The following is a 20575-nucleotide window of genomic DNA, read 5'->3' on the forward strand; positions in this document are numbered from 1 at the left end:
AGTCATATCATTGGCGAATAATGGCAGTTTTAAAAATAATTTTATCTTTCATTTCTTTTCTTTGCCTCACTGAATAAAAGAGATAGGAAAGACAGGTTTTTTATGATGGTTGACCTTTTAAAAGAACATTTTACAAATTTTTCCATTAAATATTGTGATTATTATAAGTATTTTTGAATACTGTTTATTCACTAAGAAAGTACCTATATCTATTTCTATGTTGCTAAGTATATGCGTTTTTTCCCTTAATGTATAAAATTTATATTTATAGTAGTTTTAGGTTTACAGCAAAATTAAATGGAAACTGCATGTTTGGATATGTGTCCACAGCTTCCTTTATTATTATTTTAATTATTTCTTCTGTCTACTTTGGATTTAACTGGCTTTCTGTTACTAGTTTTTAGATCTTTCTCTTTATGCATGCATTTGATGTTATAAATTTTCCTCTAAGCACTGCTTTTGCTATATTCTACAAAGTTTGGAATTTTCATTTTTACCTATTTCAAAATATATTTTCTTTAATCCATGTGTTACTTAGAAATGTATTGTTTACTAATCAAGTATTTGGAGATTTTCCCACTATCTTTCTGTTAGAAGTACTAGTTTAATTTTCCTGTGGTCTGAGAGCAGACACCTTATGATTTCTATTGTTTTATATTTGTTGAGCCATCTTCTGTGGCCAGAAACATGGCAGTCTATGTTTGCAAATGTTCTATGTGAGCTTAAAGAAGAGATGTATAATCTGCTGTTGTTGGATGAAATCACTTAGAGATGTCAATCATAACCAGTTGATTGGTGGCAATGTTGAATTTAAATATTTCTTTATTAATTTTCTGCATCTGTGACCGTCCATATCTGAGAGAGGGATGTTGAAGTCTCTAGCTATGACAGTTGATTCATTTATTTCTCATTTCATTTCTATTACTTTTTGTCTCTTCCATTTGGACATCGTTGTTGGGCACATACACATTAAGAACATTATGTCTTCTTGGAGTATTTACCCCTTTATTATTTTATAATGTCTCTGTTTATACCTAATAGATAATATTCCTTGCAGTGATATCTTCTGTGTTTGAAATGAATGTCACTACTTTCACGTTCTTTTGGTAAGTATTAGCATGGTATATTTTTTCTTCATTTGCTTTTTGATCCATATATTTCTTTATATTTAAAGTAGGTTCCCTGTAGACAACATATAATTGAATCTTGTTTTTCAATCCACTCCGACAATCTTTGTCTTATAATTAGCATACTTGGACTACTGGCGTTTGAAATGATTATTGACGTAGTTAGAATTGCATGTACCGTAATTGCTATCGTTTTTATTTGCTGGCCTTTTTAGTGGTTGCCCCAGTGTTTGCAATATACTTGGATCACTATACAACTGATCCAAGTCCACTTTCAAATAGTATGAGACCATATCACATGGAGTGCAAGTGCCTTATTATAAAACAAAGTATTCCTAATTTCTCCCTCTGGCCCCTTGTGTCACTGTTGTCATTCATTTTATTTGTATATAAAATATGTATTTTCATTTTATTTAATTATATAAATATATATATAATTTTTATATATGCAGTCAAATAAACTGTGGTTATTACTATTTTGAATGCACAGTTATCTGTTAGTTAAATTACAAATAACAGGAATTAAAGTTAGTTTGCATTCTCATGTTCATTTTCTGATGCTCTTCCTTTCCTTATGTAGATCTGAGTTTCTGACCTGTATCATTTTATTCTAGTCTGAAGGACATTTAAAATAGTTCTTGAAAGACAGGTCTGATGGCCGCAAATTCCCTCAATTTTTGGTCATCTTAGAAAGTATTTCTCCTTCATGATTGAAGGAAAATTTTGCAAGACCAAGAATTCTAGGTTAGTGGAGTTTTTTTACACTCAATGAATAAAATATTTCATTTCACTCTTTTCTTGCTTACATTGTTTCTGGGGAGAAGTCAGATTGCTCCTCAAGATGAAGTGTTCCTTTTCCTCTGACTTCTTTCAAGATTTTTTTCTTTATCTTTTTTTTCTGAAGTTTGGATATAATACATGTATGTGTAGATTTTTTTGATATTTATTCTGCTTGGTGTTCTCTGAGCTCCCTGGATATGTGGTCCGGTGTCAGAAGTTAAACTGGGGAAGTTATTAGTCATTGTTTCTTCTATTATTACTTCTGTTTTTTTTTTGAGACAGAGTTTTGCTCTTGTTGCCCAGGTTGGAGTGCAGTGGCATCATTTCAGCTCACTGCAACCTCTGCCTCCCGGGTTTAAGCAATTCTCCTGTCTCAGCCTCCTAAGTAGCTGGGATTACAGGCATGTGCCACCATGCCCGACTAACTTTGTATTTTTAGTAGAGACAGAGTTTCTCTGTGTTGGTCAGACTGGTCTCAAACTCCTGATTTCAGGTGATCTGCCCGCCTCGGCCTCCCAAAGTGCTGAGATTACAGGTGTGAGCCACCATGCCCAGTCTTTTCTACTATCATTTCTATTATTTTCTCTCTTTTTCTGGTATTCCCATTGTGTGTATGTTACAGGTTTTGTAGTCCCAGTTTTTGATATTTTGTTGTTTTTTACTTTACTTTTTTCTCTTTGCTTTTCAGTTTTAAAATATCCTCAGGGTTACTGGAATAACCTCAAGCTCAATGACTTATGCTCATTCCTGCTGAAGGCACCAGAGGGAGAACTCTGAGGGTTGCTGCCCACTCCCATGGCACAGAGATTGGATAAAAAAATCGCTTCTCCTCTCATCCCTATTGGTATCTCGGTGGTGGTGGAGGGCAGTTTTCCATTAGGGCTTGTATGAAATAAAGTGGATACTGACAAAAAGCCTTTGTGTTTTGTGATAGAAACAACCATTTTCCAAATTCTTTGGCTAGAAAAGGGTGACTTTTCTTGGACCTTTTTTGTCCTTGCCTGTTTGTGGTTCCAATTTGGAGGCTTCTGGTCTGTTCAAGAGGCACAAAGAAAGCCCAGTGAACGTGATTTCATGTTTCTCAAGTCCTGAGCCCCCTAAACAGCTGTGTGCTCCTTGTCACCTTTCACACTCTTTCTATGTTTGTTACGTCCAGGGCCTTTTACTTGTAAGAGAGAGATATGGGAGAAATAAGACAACTTCACATTGACTGGAACCAGAAGTACTCACTGTTTCTTAAAACAGAGAAAGGGAGAGAGAGAGAGAGAGAGAGAGAGAGAGAGAGAGAGAGAGAGAATCTGTCTCCCCTGTAGCTGTAAATTCAATTGCATCTATCTTTGGCCTGGAGTCATTGTACGGTTTTGGACCTCTGCTACATTCACTTTTGCATGTTCTATATGGTTTCCCGCATTGTGAAAATTTAGCAAATAAGTTTTGAATGAATTTACAAAGTCATCCTCATGGTATCTAAGGTTGATGAAATTTACAGAGCTTCTTTTAAATGGTAACTTTACTATGATATTTTTAACAGGCACACAAGCATTTGGGTAACAGGCATAGAACTATAGATGCTTACTGATCATTAGATTCTCATACAGAATCACAAAATAATTCACTTGTTAGATGAAGATTTGTAGTTAGTAACATTCATAACTCAAAAGAAAAGTGGAAATATTAAAAATATTTTCCACTCTTGGAAGGAAGACAGCAGGGAGCCAGGGGCAGCGGGTGCAGAGAGGTGGAGATACCTATGGAGCTAGAAAGCAAGGTACACGTGGACCTATGCCAGAAATACGGACTTCAGAATCAGGAGGGTCTGAGTTTGAATCCATCTTTACTGCACTCTAATTGCATGTAGGCATTTTATTAGACCCTTCAGGTTATTTTCTTCATTTGGAGAATAATAATTTGAAACTCTTTGCATATAGCAATGTTTTCTTTCCCAGATCCATACTCTCCTCATGAATTCACCTTTGCATTATGGAGAAAGACGGGTTACCTCTGATTTCAGTTCCTGCTCTCCTTCCACCTCCACTCAATCATACCATCAGGCAAAAGGTACTGGCAGCAGCATTACTTGGAAATCAGCACTCCCGAAGAAGAGAGAACATAAATATGTAAAGCGTCTTCCTACAATATGCAAATTGCACCTAACATAAATTCCTCCCTTTCCAAGATTCTCCCTTTAACCAGTTTAGGAATGAAAAACATCTTGTGTTTTAGAACTACATTTGTTATTACAAAAATATGTGACTCTATAAAAAATGAGTGGCACACACCCCTTTCTTTAACAGTTCTTCCCTGCAGTCCAGGAGGTTTTATCACAGCACTGATAATAAAGGCAGAGCTAGGCTCATTTCCAGTAACTTAATGAGTTTTCCCAGCTGCTATGACTAGCAGAATGCCCTTAAATAGGAACATAGAGTTAGTTTGAAAGCCTATGCTGATTTTTATCTTCTGACTACTCTTCTGTAGTGAGCACTAACACATTTTCTCAGATGGCTCCTTTATAGCATGTAAATTATGACCATTGAAATGAATGCTTACTTATAATGCTGTTGGCTTCTCTATGTTTAAACAAGCCCTCTTGCAACTAATACTATGATGGCTCTGAATAACCACCTACAGGTCATCTGACAAAGTTACAGTTGCTACGTTATTACCAGTTGCAGGGGTCGTTTTTCAGATGCTTTTCTGGGTTAACATTCTTTCCTCTTCCCTTAAAAATGCCCAAACATAAAAGGGAACAATAAGTACTCCAGGCTATAATAAAAACTTAATTTGCTCATTCTGCACGTAAATGTACATAGATTACTGAGATAAAATTGACATTTTAATTATAGATTGCAAAGGAAAAAAGCCATATTTCATTGAATATTTTCAAGTTATTGCATTTAAATGGTGTTGAACATAGAGTAGCCCAATCAGTCATTGCTGGAGGCTTGATGATCTTGGATAAATGTGGAAATTTGCACTTCTAAATAATTGGTTTAAGTATCATTAAGCCTTTTAAAACTCATTTCTGCTTATTACAGTTTACATATTTCAGTGTATTTACTGAGATTTTGGATTATTTCACATGTGAGAGACAATGAACTAGAAATATATTAACCACTGTCTCAACTGATGCAAGCTTCCAGCTGTCCACCTGTCTGACTGTGCCAACTTTCCCCTGGCCCCTGTGGCCACTCTTCCGTTGTACTATGGTATAAAGATAGTGTGAGTATATATGATATAATACAGAGTCTATATAATTTCTGAGCATGTGGTCATGTTTCTGTTCAGCACCTGAGACGTGAAGAAACAAATTCTGCAAAGAGATTCGTAGGTCAGTATGTGTTCGAGAATGCTGACTAGTTGAGACTCTTCCACTGGCTGAGGTTCATTTGCATATCATCATGTATGTTCCCATTGGCTGAGTAGTGAGCCAGTGCCGTTCACCCAAACTTAATCACTTCTAGCTCAAAATAGTATCTGGTTAAAAGTTTCAATTCCAGTCCTCTACATTTTCACTAAAAAGCCAGGAAAATATCAAAATGTAAAAACTCACAAACTTGAAAATGTGGACTGGAGCTATCCGGCATGAATAAACATTCATAAGACAGATGAAAACAATGTAATAAAAATTCTTCAGATTTTAAATCATAAAAATTATACTTCTATGGTACTATAGAATAATACTATAAAATGATCTGTATATCTCTATCATCAGTGCTGTAATTACGAAATTTGAAACCAATGTCAGCAGTACTTGACATGTTATTCTCAGATACTTTAGGGCTCCAAGACCGTCTCAAGCAAGTTCACGGGTCAAAATTATTTCTATGTCAATACTAAGTGTTTGCTGTTTTCCTGTGTTGACATTTTCTCTGATGTGACCAAAGCAGTAGTGCATGATTTCTACACCTCAGCATAAATCATGGCAGTAGCAACAAGCTTTACAAACAGTCATTATTTTCTTAACTGCTATCTACTTGGAATTTTTTTTTCAAATGTCAATTTCATTTAGGAATGCTTTCAATCTTGATGAAGCAGGGAAAGATTATTTTTTAAAAACATCTCCAAGTATATGTCTTTTTATATATTTGATGTGACAAAATGGGACTACAGACAAAACACTTCTGCTGCTCCACGTTCATCTCCATGAAAACACATGCAGACCAAGTTGCAAACTAGACTGGTTACTTTTTTCGTGGAATACTACTTTTAATTGAAAGAAAGAATGGCAGACAAAATAAGGCAACTCAGACATGAATATTTAGAATAAAAAATTTGGCTGTCACTTTTTTACAGTAAAAATTATTTAGAATTAAAAAATGGCTGTCACAGAAAAACAACTGATAGTATTTTTTTTATTTTTTGCAAATGATAAAATTCTAACTACCAAAGTAAAATTGTAGAATTTTTCAAAATTTGAGTTGACCACCTTGAACTTCACAGCTTTCTAAAACTTATATCTTTCTGATGATAGTGGTAATGATATTAATAACCATAATATTTTATACACATATTTTGAAATGAGTCAAAATTTCAGAGATGAATAAATCAGTAAATCAGTATTTTCCAAGTCACTAATGAATGAAATTACTTAATTGTACATGAGTAAAAGATCCACTCTAAATGCAAAATATACACTGAATTTCAATGTAACAGAGTGTGAAAAAGTTATTGATATGGATTTAAATTCTACAATACACCTTTTAAAAAACTAGCACCTGCTGTGTTTTGGTATAATCTCAAAGAAGAACAGCCAAAATATCAGACAAAGCCAATAAAATATTCTTCCCCTTTTCAACTACACGTCTGTGTGAAGCCAGTGTTCCTTTCTATACAGCCAGTATTTCTTCCTATACATCAATGAAAACAATACATAGCTGAATGCAGGAGCAGCTATCTGAATAGTAGAGTGGAGTCCAGCTCTGCTATTTCGCAAGACATTAAAGAGACTTGCAAAAATGTTAAAAAAAAAAAAAAAAAAAAAACCAAAACAGCAAAAATTCTCTTTCTTTTCTTTAGGATATTATATTCATTTTCAACAAGACATGCTAACATTAACATATAAGCAGTTTATTATTATTTTTAGTGATTTAACACATATTTTAAAAATTATATCTTAATTTTATATACCATCAATATCAGAACTATAATTCATGTAAATGAAATCTCCATAGGTCCTTAATAATTTTAGAAATGTAAAGTTTGAGAACAACTAGCTTATAAAAAGTCTGGCCATAAAAATGAGTAAAATAATTTAGTTAACATTCAGTTGAGATGAGAAGAATTATGTCTGCCATATTAGTTAGTATATATGCTACCATTTGGTCATATTCTTACCTGTTGATAGAGACTCTTCACAACCGAACTGTCACAAAATTATCAAATCGGAATAAAGTTATTTAAAAAATTGACTTTGAACTTTTGTTTGCATTTCACAAGACTAGCAGAAATGATGTTCAGTCAAAATGAGACAGTGTGCAAGTCTGAAGAGAATCTTGTCCTGTTGGGAGGAGTTCTAGAAAGCACCAGAAGAAATTTCATCAAATGGAGGGAAACGACAGAATGTCTGATATACTTGAATACACCTGTAGAGAACGCTAGTAATTGGGAGAGGATTTGAGAATGAATTCATAAGTTATTTAAAAAGCTAAAGAAATTTTCAAAAATGATTACTGAACACCAGAGAAAATAAAAAGAACAGGAATGAAAAACATTAAACCCTAAAAGATGCCACTTTTACTATTAGTATTTCATAGTCCTGATGAAATAGAGAGAACATGAAATTCCTCTTGGTCACTCTGTCCTTCTCTCTTTTTATCTCTCTTTCACTCCCCTCAGCATTTCTTTCTCTCTCCCTTTCTCTCTCTGTCACTCCTCTATACGGGTGGTCAATGGAAAATGTCAAAATAAATAGATAAATAAAATTTGTACCAGTTCCAGCATGTCATTTACAAATACAGTAATAAATAACTTTTTAAAATTTATAACAGCTAAAAGAATTGAGTGTATTTGCGCTGTGGAATGTAGAATACAGGACAGTATCAAGAGATGTCTGCTTTTGTTTATCTTGTTTTTTAATCTTGTGAAATTCTTTAATTCTAAACTGTAGGTAGGGTATGGCTTAAAGTAAAAATTTTAATTAAAGTTGATAAAAAGAAGATAAAAATGGAAACTTCTTTATTTCATGGAAAGAATTCACTTGATCATGACAATGAGAGAAAGAAGATAACTGTCAAAAAATGATTTTGGTAAAAAAAAAAATGTAACCACCAGTATCTATAAAAATTACTCTTTATATCGTCTCCAACTGGGAAAAATGAAGGAAAAGAAAACAATCAACAATGCCTTAAATATGGGAAATTAAAAAATGCTGATTATTGAATTGTTGGTTGTAAAAATAAATTTTAATTGAAAAATTCTATTAAAAAACAAAGAATCTTTTGATTTTTTTAAAAAAGAATAACAGAATTCAAACACATTCGTATTTATAAGAATTTCTTCTAAAGTTATATAAAACCATTTCTCAAATATACAAAATTAAAACTCTATCTTAAGTTCACACCTCTAATCCCAGCACTTTGGGAGGCTGAGGCAGTTGGACAGCTTGAGCTCAGGAGATGGAGACCAGCCTGGCCAACATGGTGGCACCCCGTCTCTACTAAAAATACAAAAATTAGCCAGGAGTGGTGGTGGGTGCCTGTAGTCCCAGGTACTCAACTAGCTGAGGTGGGAAGATGGCTAGAGTCCAGGAAGCAGAGGTTGCAGTGAGCAGAGATTGCTCACTGCACTCCAGCCTGGGCAACAGAGTGAGACTGCCTCAAAAAAACACGCAACAAAAAACAACTCTATCTTCCATATTGTAAGAAAAATAAGGTATTATAATTATAATATTCTTCAAAGAAAATAAAACTTGCAAGTATTAAACTGATAGAAAATCTGAGTAATGTAGAAAAGGATTATGTAAATCTACATTTTTATGTTTTATTATGCATAATATAAGCAAATAGTACATTTCTTTTACAAAACCTACAGCACATTTACAAATTGACAATATGTCAGCTTCATAGTTGCACAAAGTAGATAACCATTACTTATATTAAGAATATTTAGCATTTGATATAACTTAATAAAGGTCATATCTTGGAATTGGCCACACCATCTGGTTTTGAGTTTTTTTGATCTTGCTCCTCTAGCTCTTTCAATTTTGACGATAGGGTGTCAATTTTAGATCTCTCCTTGCTTCTCATGTGGGCACTTACTGCTATATATTTTCCGCTAGAGACTGCTTTAAATGTGTCCCAGAGATTCTGTATGTTGCATCTTCATTCTCGTTGGTTTTGAAGAACATCTTCATTTCTGCCTTCATTTCATTGTTTATCCAGTCAACATTCAAGAGCCAGTTGTTCAGTTTCCATGAAGCTGTGAGGTTCTGAGTTAGTTTCTGAATTCTGAGTTCTAACTTGATTGCACTGTGGTCTGAGAGACTGTTAGTTATGATTTCCATTTTTTTGCATTTGCTGAGGAGTGATTTACTTCCAATTATGTGGTCAATTTTAGAGTAGGTGTGATGTGGTGCTGAGAAGAATGTATATTCTGTGGATTTGGGGTGGAGAGATAGCATGGGGAGAAATGCCAGATATAGGTGAAGGGGAGGAAGGCAGCAAATCACACTGCCACGTGTGTACCGATGCAACAATCTTGCATGTTCTTCACATGTACCCCAAAACCTAAAATGCAATAAAATTTTTTTAAAAAAGAATAAAATCCTGTGAAATTAGCTTAACCTTGGAAATAAAAGTCTTGTACAACGAAAACTACTAAACACTGCCAACAGAAATTAAAGAAGAGATAAATAAATGAAAACACATCTTATTTTCATGGTTTGGAAGACTTAACATTGTTAAAATGTCAATATTGCCCAAAGCATTATGCAGATTGAATGCAATCCCTATCAAAATCCCAATGATGATTGTCAAAGGTTTAGAAAAATCTATCATAATATTTATATGAAATGTCAGGAGACTCTGAATAGCCAAACAAGTATTGAAGAAGTAAGGAAACTTAAAGACTTACGTTTCCTGATTCCAAAACTTATTACAAATCTAGAGTAATGAAAACAGTGTAGGACCAGTACAAAGACAGACATATAGACTAACAGAATGGGCTAGAGAACCAAGAAATATGTGATTTTTTTTTTTTTTTTTTTTTTTTTTTGAGACGGAGTTTCGCTCTTGTTACCCAGGCTGGAGTGCAATGATGCGATCTCGGCTCACCACAACCTCCGCTGCCTGGGTTCAGGCAATTCTCCTGCCTCAGCCTCCTGAGTAGCTGGGATTACAGGCACACGCCACCATGCCCAGCTAATTTTTTGTATTTTTAGTAGAGACAGGGTTTCACCATGTTGACCAGGATGGTCTCGATCTCTTGAATTCGTGATCCACCCGCCTCGGCCTCCCAAAGTGCTGGGATTACAGGCGTGAGCCACCGCGCCCGGTGCATGATTAAATAATTTTCAACAAGAATGCCAAGACCTTTCAGCAAAGAAAGGTATTTTCAATGAATTGTGCAGGAAAACTGCATATGCATAACCCAGAAAATGAAGTTGAACGTTGACCTAACAAACCATATACAAAAATTAAGTCAAAATGAATAAGAGATGAAAACATATGAGCTAAACTATGAAAGTCTTAGAACAGGTTGTCCAATCTTTTGGGTTCCCTGGGCCACATTGGAAGAAAAAGTATTGCCTTTGGCCAGACATAAAATACACTAACACTAGCAATAGCTGATGAGCAAAAAACAAAACTGCAAAAAAATCTCATAATGTTTTTAGAAAGTTTACGAATTTATGCTGAGTCACATTCAAAGCCATCCTGGGCTACACGCGGTCCTTCGGCCACAAAATGGACAAGCTAGTCATAGAAGAAAACATAGGGAGAAAGCTTCACTACATTGGATTTGGCAATGATTTGTTGGATATGGCACTCAAGGTACAGGAACAAAAGAAAAAGTATTTGATTTCATGAAAATAAAAAAGCTCCGTGCATTATAGGACATTATCATCAGAATAAAAATGCAGCCTTTGAAATAGCAAAATGTATTTTCAAATCATATGTCTGACAAGGGATTAATATTTAGGATATAGAAAGGACTCCTAAAATTTGACAACAGCAACAACCACAGAAAACCTGATTCGAAAATTGGCAAATTGCTGAATAGACATTTCTTCAGAAAAGGTATATAAATGGCCAATAAGCATATGAAAAGATCTTCAGCATCACTAATTATTAGGGAAATGCAAATCAAAACCACAATGAGATATCATCTCATACCTATTAGTATGGCTACTATCAAAAAAAAGAAAATGATAAATGTTGGTGAAGATGTAAGAAATTGAAAACCCTGTGCACCATCAATGAGAATGTAAAATGTTATAGCCACTGTGGAAAACGGTATGGCCATTTCTCAAAAAACTGAAACTTTAATTGCTATATGATCCAGCAATTTCACTTCTGGATATATACTCTGTATTAGTCTGTTTTCATAGTTCTATGAAGAACTGCCCAAGACTGGGCCATTTATAAAGGAAAGAGGTTTAATTGACGCCTACTTCTGAATTGCTGGGGAGGCCTCAGGAAACTTACAATCATGGCAGAAGGCAAAGGAGAAGCGGGCACATTTTTCACAGAGTGGCAGGGCAAAGTGAGTGCCATCAGGGGAAATGCCTAATGCCTGTAAAACCATCAGATTCCTTGAGACTCACTCACTATCACATCACAAGAACAGCTTGAAGGAAACCATGCCCATGATCTGATTACTTCCACCTGGTCCCACCTTTGACAGGGGATTATGGAGATTACAATTCAAGACGAGATTTAGGGTGGGGACAGAGCCAAACCATATCATACTTCAAAGAGCCTTAAGCAAGGTCTCCAAAAGATATTTGCATACCAGTGTTCCTAGTAAGATTATTCACAATAGCTAAAGCATGGGAGCCACCCAAGTGTCCATGACAGATGAAGAATAAGCAAAATGTGTTGTATGCATACAATGGGATGCTATTCATCCTTTATAATGAAGGGATTTAACATACCCTATAACAAGCTTGTTCAACCTGTGGCCCAGGATGGCTTTGAATGGGGCCCACCACAAATTCGTAAACTTTCTTAAAACATTATGAGATTTTTTGTGTGTGTGATTTTCTTTTTTCATTTTTAGCTATTGTTAGTGTATTTTATGTGAGGTCCCAGAAAATTCTTCTTCCAATGTGGTCCAGGGAAGCCAAAACACTGGACACCCCTGTCCTATAACATGGATGAACTTTGAGGACATTACATTAAATGAAATAAGTCAGTTACAAAAAAAAAACAAGTATAGAATGCTTCTATTTATGCAATAGAGTAGCTAAAGTCATAGAGATGGAAAGTGGAATGGGGATTGTCAGGGACTTGAGGGAGGGCAAATAGGGGGTTATTGCCTAATGCCTTCAGAGTTTCATTTGTGTGAAATGAAAAGAGCTCTGGAGGTGGATATATGTTGGTTGTACAAAAGTGTGAATGAACTCAATATCACTGAACTGTATACTTTAAAATGGTTAAGGTTGCAAATGTTATATTGTGTTTATTTTAACACCACAAAAAATAGAGTCCGGGTGCGGTGGCTTACACCTATAATCCCAGCACTTTGGGAGGCCGAGGTGGGTGGATCACGAGGTCAAGAGATTGAGATCATCCTGGTTAACGCGGTGAAACCCCGTCTCTACTAAAAATACAAAAATTAGCTGGGCATGGTGGCGCATGCCTGTAATCCCAACTACTCGGGGGCTGAAGCAGGAGAATTGCTTGAACCCAGGAGGCGGAGGTTGTGGTGAGCCGAGATCGTGCTATTGCACTCCAGCCTGGGTAACAAGAGTGAAATTCTGTCTCAAAAAGAAAAAAAGAAAAAGAAAAAGAAAAATACCAAAGCTATGGTATTAATATAAAACTTGCACATAAATTATCTATTTGATTCTGGGGGTCGAATAAATGTTACCAATAATGCAATGAAGTAAAATGAGAAAAAAATATTGATATATTAACTATGAAAAATATTTTATTCTGCAATCAAAGTGTACATATTCTTTGTTTAAAAAGAGATGTATAAATAAGTAAGAAACAATACAGATAATTAGCAAAGAAAATTCACTGGTAATTCATAGAAAATAAAAAGATTGTTAATTGAACAAACAGAATATCCTAGATATATAAATTATCTGGGCAATAACATAAATACAAATTATAATTAAATATTGCTATTTTAGCCGAAAACAGTAATTTGGGAACCAATGAAAATATGCAAGGTTATTAAAGGCTTAGACAATCTGGGACTAATTGCTGTGAATTAGATTTACCAAACCTTTATTAATGCAGTTGCATTTTATGTCAAAAGTCTTTAAATTTTACTTGCCCTTGACCATTCATTTATACTCCAAAGATTATAAACCAAATAAACATTTAAAGGTTTTTCTGCCACTTACATGCAAAAATGTTTAGTGCAACTCTTTTACAACAGCAAATACTTGAAAACTCCTGAATGTTGATTGATCAAGATTGAAAAAGAAATCATGCTACTGCTTTGTAATATATCTTCTACTCTTTTTTTTTTTTTTTTGAGACGGAGTTTCGCTCTTGTTACCCAGGCTGGAGTGCAATGGCGCGATCTCAGCTCACTGCAACCTCCGCCTCCTGGGTTCAGGCAATTCTCTTGCCTCAGCCTCCTGAGTAGCTGGGATTAAAAGACACGCGCCACCATGCCCAGCTAGTTTTTTGTATTTTTAGTAGAGAGGGGGTTTCACCATGTTGATCAGGATGGTCTCGATCTCTTGACCTCGTGATCCACCCGCCTCGGCCTCCCAATCATCTACTCTTTATAAATAATGTTTCTAATCATAGTGTTTATATGGCCTGAAATTCAGAACTAAGCAAAAAATCCAATTTCAAGCAGTATTGGAGTAGGTCCCATTTTAAAAGTGCTATATAGATGCAAACAATGTATGCAGGCATTTGTTGACATTAGGATTCTCCAAATACTGAGATTATGTTATTCATCTTTCTTGCTTTTGCTCACCTTTACCGTGACATTATATTTATCATTACAAAATTATCATTTCATAATAAGAAAATTTTTATAATGGAAAATAAATTAAACTAGGGTAGATTTCACTTCCCAAAATATCATATGAAATTTAACTGTATTACAGTTGCTTTCTTTGCTGCTGGTATTAGTCTCAGAAGCAGTGCTGTTTCACAGTGTTATTCTAACTGTTGTATTTATGTTAACTAATCTTTCAAGATACAATTGTTTTTAACATATTGTTTCTCTAAATGATTTTTTTGGAAATAATTCTCAAAGTGGAAGGAAATTTCAACCTTCTTTTTTCTTTTTTTTTGAGATGGAGTCTCACTCTGTTGCCCAGGCTGGAGTGCAGTGGCATGATCTCGGCTCACCGCAACCTCTGCCTCCTGGGTTCAAGTAATTCTCCTGCCTCAGCCTCCTGAGTAGCTGGGACTACAGGTGCCTGCCCCAATGCCCGGCTAATTTTTTGTACTTTTAGTAGAGATGGAGGTTTCACCGTGTTAGCCAGGATGGTCTCCATCTCCCGACCTCAGGATCCGCCCGCCTAGGCCTCCCAAAGTGCTGAGATTACAGGAGTGACCCACTGCACCTGGCCTCAACATTCTTGTGAAGGTATCAAGATTCATTTTAAATTTTACAGAATTTAATGCAAGTGTCTGTATTCTGACCAGACTCATCATATTTGTCTCTCACTGTTCTAATCCAGATACTTGCTTGGCAGCTGTCTCATAATTCATTAGTTGCTTCAGGTGACGGTAAAGGAAAGCCTTAAAATTTAATATTGACGCTTACTTAGCTCTTACTAATATGTTTTAAACTAGTGTGAAATAAAAGTATCTGGATATCTTATAAACGCTATTTTTATATTCAATATTATAAATGTAATTGGAAATATATGGTTATATAGTGTAATATAAAAAATGAAATAGAGTCAGAAAATATTTTTGAGAGTTTAATGTTACCTAAACTCTCTTCTATGGAACACTAATTTTGAGGAAGGCTAATACGTTATATTGGAGATCGAAGAGACACGTGTTTTGGTTATATAGTCTCTGAAAACAAACCACCCAAAATCTCAGTGGCTAAAACAGCAGGCATTTTATGGTGTTTCTTGATTTCATGGATCAGGCATTTGGGCAGGGTTCCGCAGGCTGATTCCTTTGTTCCAAGTGGTGTCAACTGAAGTCACTCAGTGGTATCAATGAGAGAACAATGGCGGGATTGCTTCGGTCACATGCTTAGCACCTTCACTTGAGAACTTGAAGGTTGGGTTCAGTAGGAACCGTCCCTCAGAACACCTACATTGGCTTCTCTAGCAGGGAGCCTCAGACTTCTGTATCTCAGGGATCCCAGGAAGAGGATTCTATGAGTGGAAGTTGTAAGCCTTTCCTATGAGAGAGCTTCAGATTCTGTTCTTTTGTGATGTACCATTAATCAACAAGTCACCAAGTTCAACTCAGACTCAAAGAGAGAGGAATTCTATTCCATCTCTTAGTGAGAGAAGCAGCAAGGAATTTGTGGCCATCTTTAATCTATTACACAGATTTCTAGGTCAAAATGTTTTTACCAAAGGTAATTGTGATTTTCATGATTGCAGATTTGTTAGACATATTAATTCATGTGTGAGACATTGGAGTTAAGTGGCCTTTGGGGTATGCAACTTACCTAGACTTCTTTGAGAAAAATATATTTTCCTGAAAATCTTTTCTGGAATGTCTTGTGCTTTCTCAAGAGTACTAAGAAAGTACCCTTGAGAAAGTACTATTAGTTACTATTAGTTTCTAAGTACTATTAGTTACTGACGCTCGTTCTTTACGCAGATGTTCATTTAGTTTCTATTACCAGGTTATTTGTTCATTAATTTATAATCACTTACAAATGTAATAAATTAGTTTTTGTTTTAAGCATTGGTTTTTAAACAACAAGTTTAAATATAATTTACATATTGTAAATTTACCCATTTAAAGTGTCATTCACCCATTTAAACCAATTTGATGGATTTTAATATATTCACAAATATTTACAACCGTGACCACAATTTTAGAATAGTTTGTCGTCTTAAAAAAAAACAAAACGCTATACTCTTTAGCCATCACACTCCTGTCACCCCTCCTCCTCAACCCTGAGAAACTAATAATCTATGTTCTGTCTCAATGAATTTCCCTGTTCTGGATATTTCCTATGAGTTGATTCATGTACCATATGGCTTCTCTCATTCAGCATAATGTTCTCAAGGTTTGTCCATGTGGTTGCATATATCAGTATTTCATTCATGTCAATGAGCAAATAATAATGCATTGTATAAATATAGCACATTTTTCATTCATTCTTTCACTGATGGAAAATTGCATTATTTCCAGTTTTCGGTCATTATAAATAATGCTGCTATAAGCAGCCACATATTCCAGGGGTATCCAATCTTTTTGTTTCCCTGGGCTACACTGGAAGAAGAATTGTCTTGGGCCACACGCATAACATACACTAACAATAGCTGATGAACTAAAAACAAAGATTGCACAAAAATATCATGTTTTAAGAAAGTTTACAAATTTCTGTTGGGCTGCATTCAAAGCCATCCTGGGCCATGTGCAGCCCTTAGGCTGAGGGTTTGGCAAACTTGACATAGACATTTTTGAGTGAATGTATGCTATCATTTCTCTTGGGTATGTACCTAAGGGTGCATTTGCTGGTTCACATGGTGGCCATATATTTAATTGTTTAAGAAACTGCCAGACTATTTTTCAAAGTGGTTGCACCATTTACATACCCATCAACAGTATGTGAGTATCCCGATTGCTCTAAATTCTCACCAAAACTTGTTATCTAACATTTTGATTCTAGCCATCTTAATGAGTATCAAGTGGTATTTTATTATTGTTTAGATTTGCATTTTTATAACTCATGATATCAAGCATTATTTCATTGCATATCTTCATTTGTATATTTTCTTGGAAAAAATCTATTTAGCTATTTATCTATTTCGTGAATTGGATAACCTTTTATTATTAAACTGTAATAAGTCTTTATATATTCTAGAGGCAACACCCTTATAAGATATATAATTTGTAAATATTTTCTACTATTTAGTGAGTTGTCTTCTCACTTTCTTGATGTCCTTTGAGACACAAAATTTTTAATTTTGATGAAATCCAATTTACCTATTTTATTCTCTTACTACTGATGATTTTGGTGTCATGTCTAAGAATCCTTTATCAAATCCAGAGTCATAAAGATTTATGTATGTTTTCTTCTAAAAGTTTTATATTTTTAGCTCCCACATTTAGGCCTTTAACATAGTTTTACTCAATTTTGCATATGCTGTGATACAAGGGCCCAAATTTATTATTTTGTCTGCTGTCTATTCAATTGAGCCAGTATCACTTATTGAAAGGGCTCCTCCTGCCTTCACTGAATGGTTTTGGCAGCCTGTAGAAAATCAATTGACCACGGATGGTTGAGTTTACATCTAGACTCTCCATTCTATTCCAGTTATCTACATGCATTCTTGTGCCAGTACCGCATTGTCTTGATTACTGTTGCTTTGCAGTAAGATTTGAGATCAGGAACTGTGAGACCTCTTATTTTGTTCTTCATTTTTAGAATTGTTTTGGCTGTTCTGAGTTTCTTCAATTCCATATGAACCATGGAATCAGCTTGTCGATTTTTACAAACAAGTCAGCTAGGATTCTGATAGGGTCTGTGTTGAATTTGAAGATCATTTGAGGGACAATTGCACTGAAGCTCTCCATGATCTATTCAAATGAAATTGCTTTCTTTGTGAGTAATTCATGGCTGGCTTCTCCTCCTGGGTGACATCTCTGAGCTGGAGCTCTGGAGCTGGGGATTCTCTCTGAGTGACAGCTTGCTCTGGGAACTCAGCACTTGGAGAAGAAGGTAGGAGGGATATCAAGCAGCATAAGGCTATCTCAACTTGCATGGAACTACTACTCCCTTATGAGATCAGAAAGGGCTGTCAGGGCCCCAGTATTCTCAGCAGTGGGGACTGGGCAGAAGAATGGTATCCCCCTCTCCATGCAGTTGCCCAAGGCTTGCCTCAATAACTGAGGGCAGGATGTGAAACACTGAAATTCTGCTATTTCAGGGAGAAAAGGTCTGAAAGTGGGAGGTGGAAGCCCTGGGTGCTTAGCTGCCACAATCTGGACTGGAGTCTCCTGTTCAGGAACTGGGAGGGGTGAGAAAGGGAGTGTTTTTGTTCAAATACCACCGATTCTACCTTTCTTACTGAATTTTATAGATTTTATTGAGTAAATATTTTTTATTTGCTGTCTGCTCTTAGGATTGTTTCAAGATGCTTTAAACTGTTTTTTCCCTCCACTCCCTGTCCTCCTCTCTTCCTTCCCTTCCCTCCTCCCTCCCTCCCTCCCTTCCTTCATTCCTTCCTTCTTTTCTTTCTTCTCTTTTTCTCTTTTCACCAGATTTACTGGGGAGTGGGTCAACAAAGCTGCTCACACCATAATGCCGGAAGAAAACCCAAGAACCTGGGTGATTTCATTTTACAAGTGCACTGTCTACACTCCTGAAGATGAGACGTCTTGAACATGGAAAAGACATTGAGGCAGTGGACTTGAAGGCCTTCTCGCCTGTAGGGAGTATAGACTCTGGGGTGGAATGGGAATGGACCCTCCCCACAGTCCCTGAACTGCCCAGTCGGGTGTGACCACATCCACTCCTAATAGGGTCAGTTCCAGTTTCTCCCAATGTAATTAGTTAGATTTCTGACCTGAACTTGTTTTTTTAAAAAAATAGATGAACAGCCCATTAAATGGAAAATCACCTTTATTTACAGGGAAGGGATATAAATGCGTGACATGCCCAGACATAAGTAATAAAGTTTCCAAATCTAAGTTTTATAAAGGAACTTTGCAGTAGTTCATGATTTTTATAACAAGATGCTTTTGAGTCGATCATAAATTACTTTATCATTCCATTTATTCATTTTCACATGCTAAATACTCTCAGCTTCCCCACATTATTATGTAGCATGATACCAAACTGTATATACCATGAAGAAAAAGGAAAGCTCTCTAATGAATTCCTCAATGGATTTGATTACAAACTGTGATTTCTTAATATATTCTTTTCTGCAGAAAAACTTGTCAAGTTAAAAATAACTGGGCCTTACGTTATGTTCTTCTATTAATATGAACCCAAAAATAAGTTATATCGTTTTACAGTCAAACTAAAGAAAAAATGAATCTGGCATCAAATATGTGGGAAAAACATTCAGCTTTTAAACGACACTACTTTTGTTTCAGAAAGTAGTCAAATATTTGAAATCTAATGTTAAACTACTTGTGGAAAATCCTCAGGTAATCAGGAAATAAATACAGAAATTACATAAAAATTACTGGAGGTAAATAATATTTTTATTATGGTTTTAAAATAGGCTATATTTGCTATAAAAACCTGACCATATAAAATGTTAAACTTTTACCTCTGGAACCAAAAAGATAGCAGTTTAACATGGTTGTTCATGCAATGATTTTATGCATTTATATAAAGTTTTACGTGAAGAGTCTTAACCACAAAGGTATATAACAATTTAAAATATGTACTCAACCAATAAACTATGTTTCAGATTCAAAAGATCTAAAGCAATCCAGAGAATGAGAAACTATTTGCAAATCAAATACCTGATTAGAAATTATTATTCTGAATATATAGAGAATCCCTAAAACTCAACAACAAAAGACCCAACATCACTCAAAAATAGGAACAGAACTTAAATGGACATTTCACAGAAGATAATAGACAAGCACATAAAAGGATGCTTAACATCACTAATTATTAGGGAAATACAAATAAAAGCCACAATGAGATACCATTCCACACCCATTAGGAGGGCTATTACCAAAACAAACTCATGAACAAATAAATAGAAAATACCTGTTGGTGAGAACTTGAAGAAATTAAACCCTTGTGCATTGCTAGTAGATATGCCAAAGGGTACAGCTACTATAAAAAATAGTGTAATGGTTCCATAAAAAGTTAAAAATGTGGTCCAGCAATTCCACTTTTGGGTGTATACCAAAACAAATGAAAGCAGGGGTTCAAAGGCATATTGTACATTGTGTTCATAGCAGCATTATTCACAATAGCCAAAAAATAAATGCAGCTCAAGTGTCCATCAGTGGAGGAATAAATAAGCAAAATTACATGTGTGTATATATGTATGTATACACAGACATACATATATGTCTGTACACATATATTCATATGTGTATATACATATATACATATATTTATATGTACACCGATATACATATTTATATATACACAGACATTTACATATATATAAAAATATATATGTATAGACACATATGGATATATGTCTGTACACATATATCCATATGTGTGTATACATATATAAATATATTTATATATACGCAGACATATATACACACACAGATATATATATATTTATACACACACACATACGCATATACTTGAGCAGAAATACGCATATACTTGAGGCAGAAGAATAGGGTCTGGAGGCAGGGAACTTAAGGCCAATTCATGCTGAAACAGGCAAATCA

The sequence above is a fragment of the Aotus nancymaae genome, unplaced genomic scaffold, assembly GCF_030222135.1.
Source record: "Aotus nancymaae isolate 86718 unplaced genomic scaffold, 86718_ANA_hifiasm-v0.15.2.pri h1tg000065l, whole genome shotgun sequence".
Lineage (NCBI taxonomy): Eukaryota > Metazoa > Chordata > Mammalia > Primates > Aotidae > Aotus > Aotus nancymaae.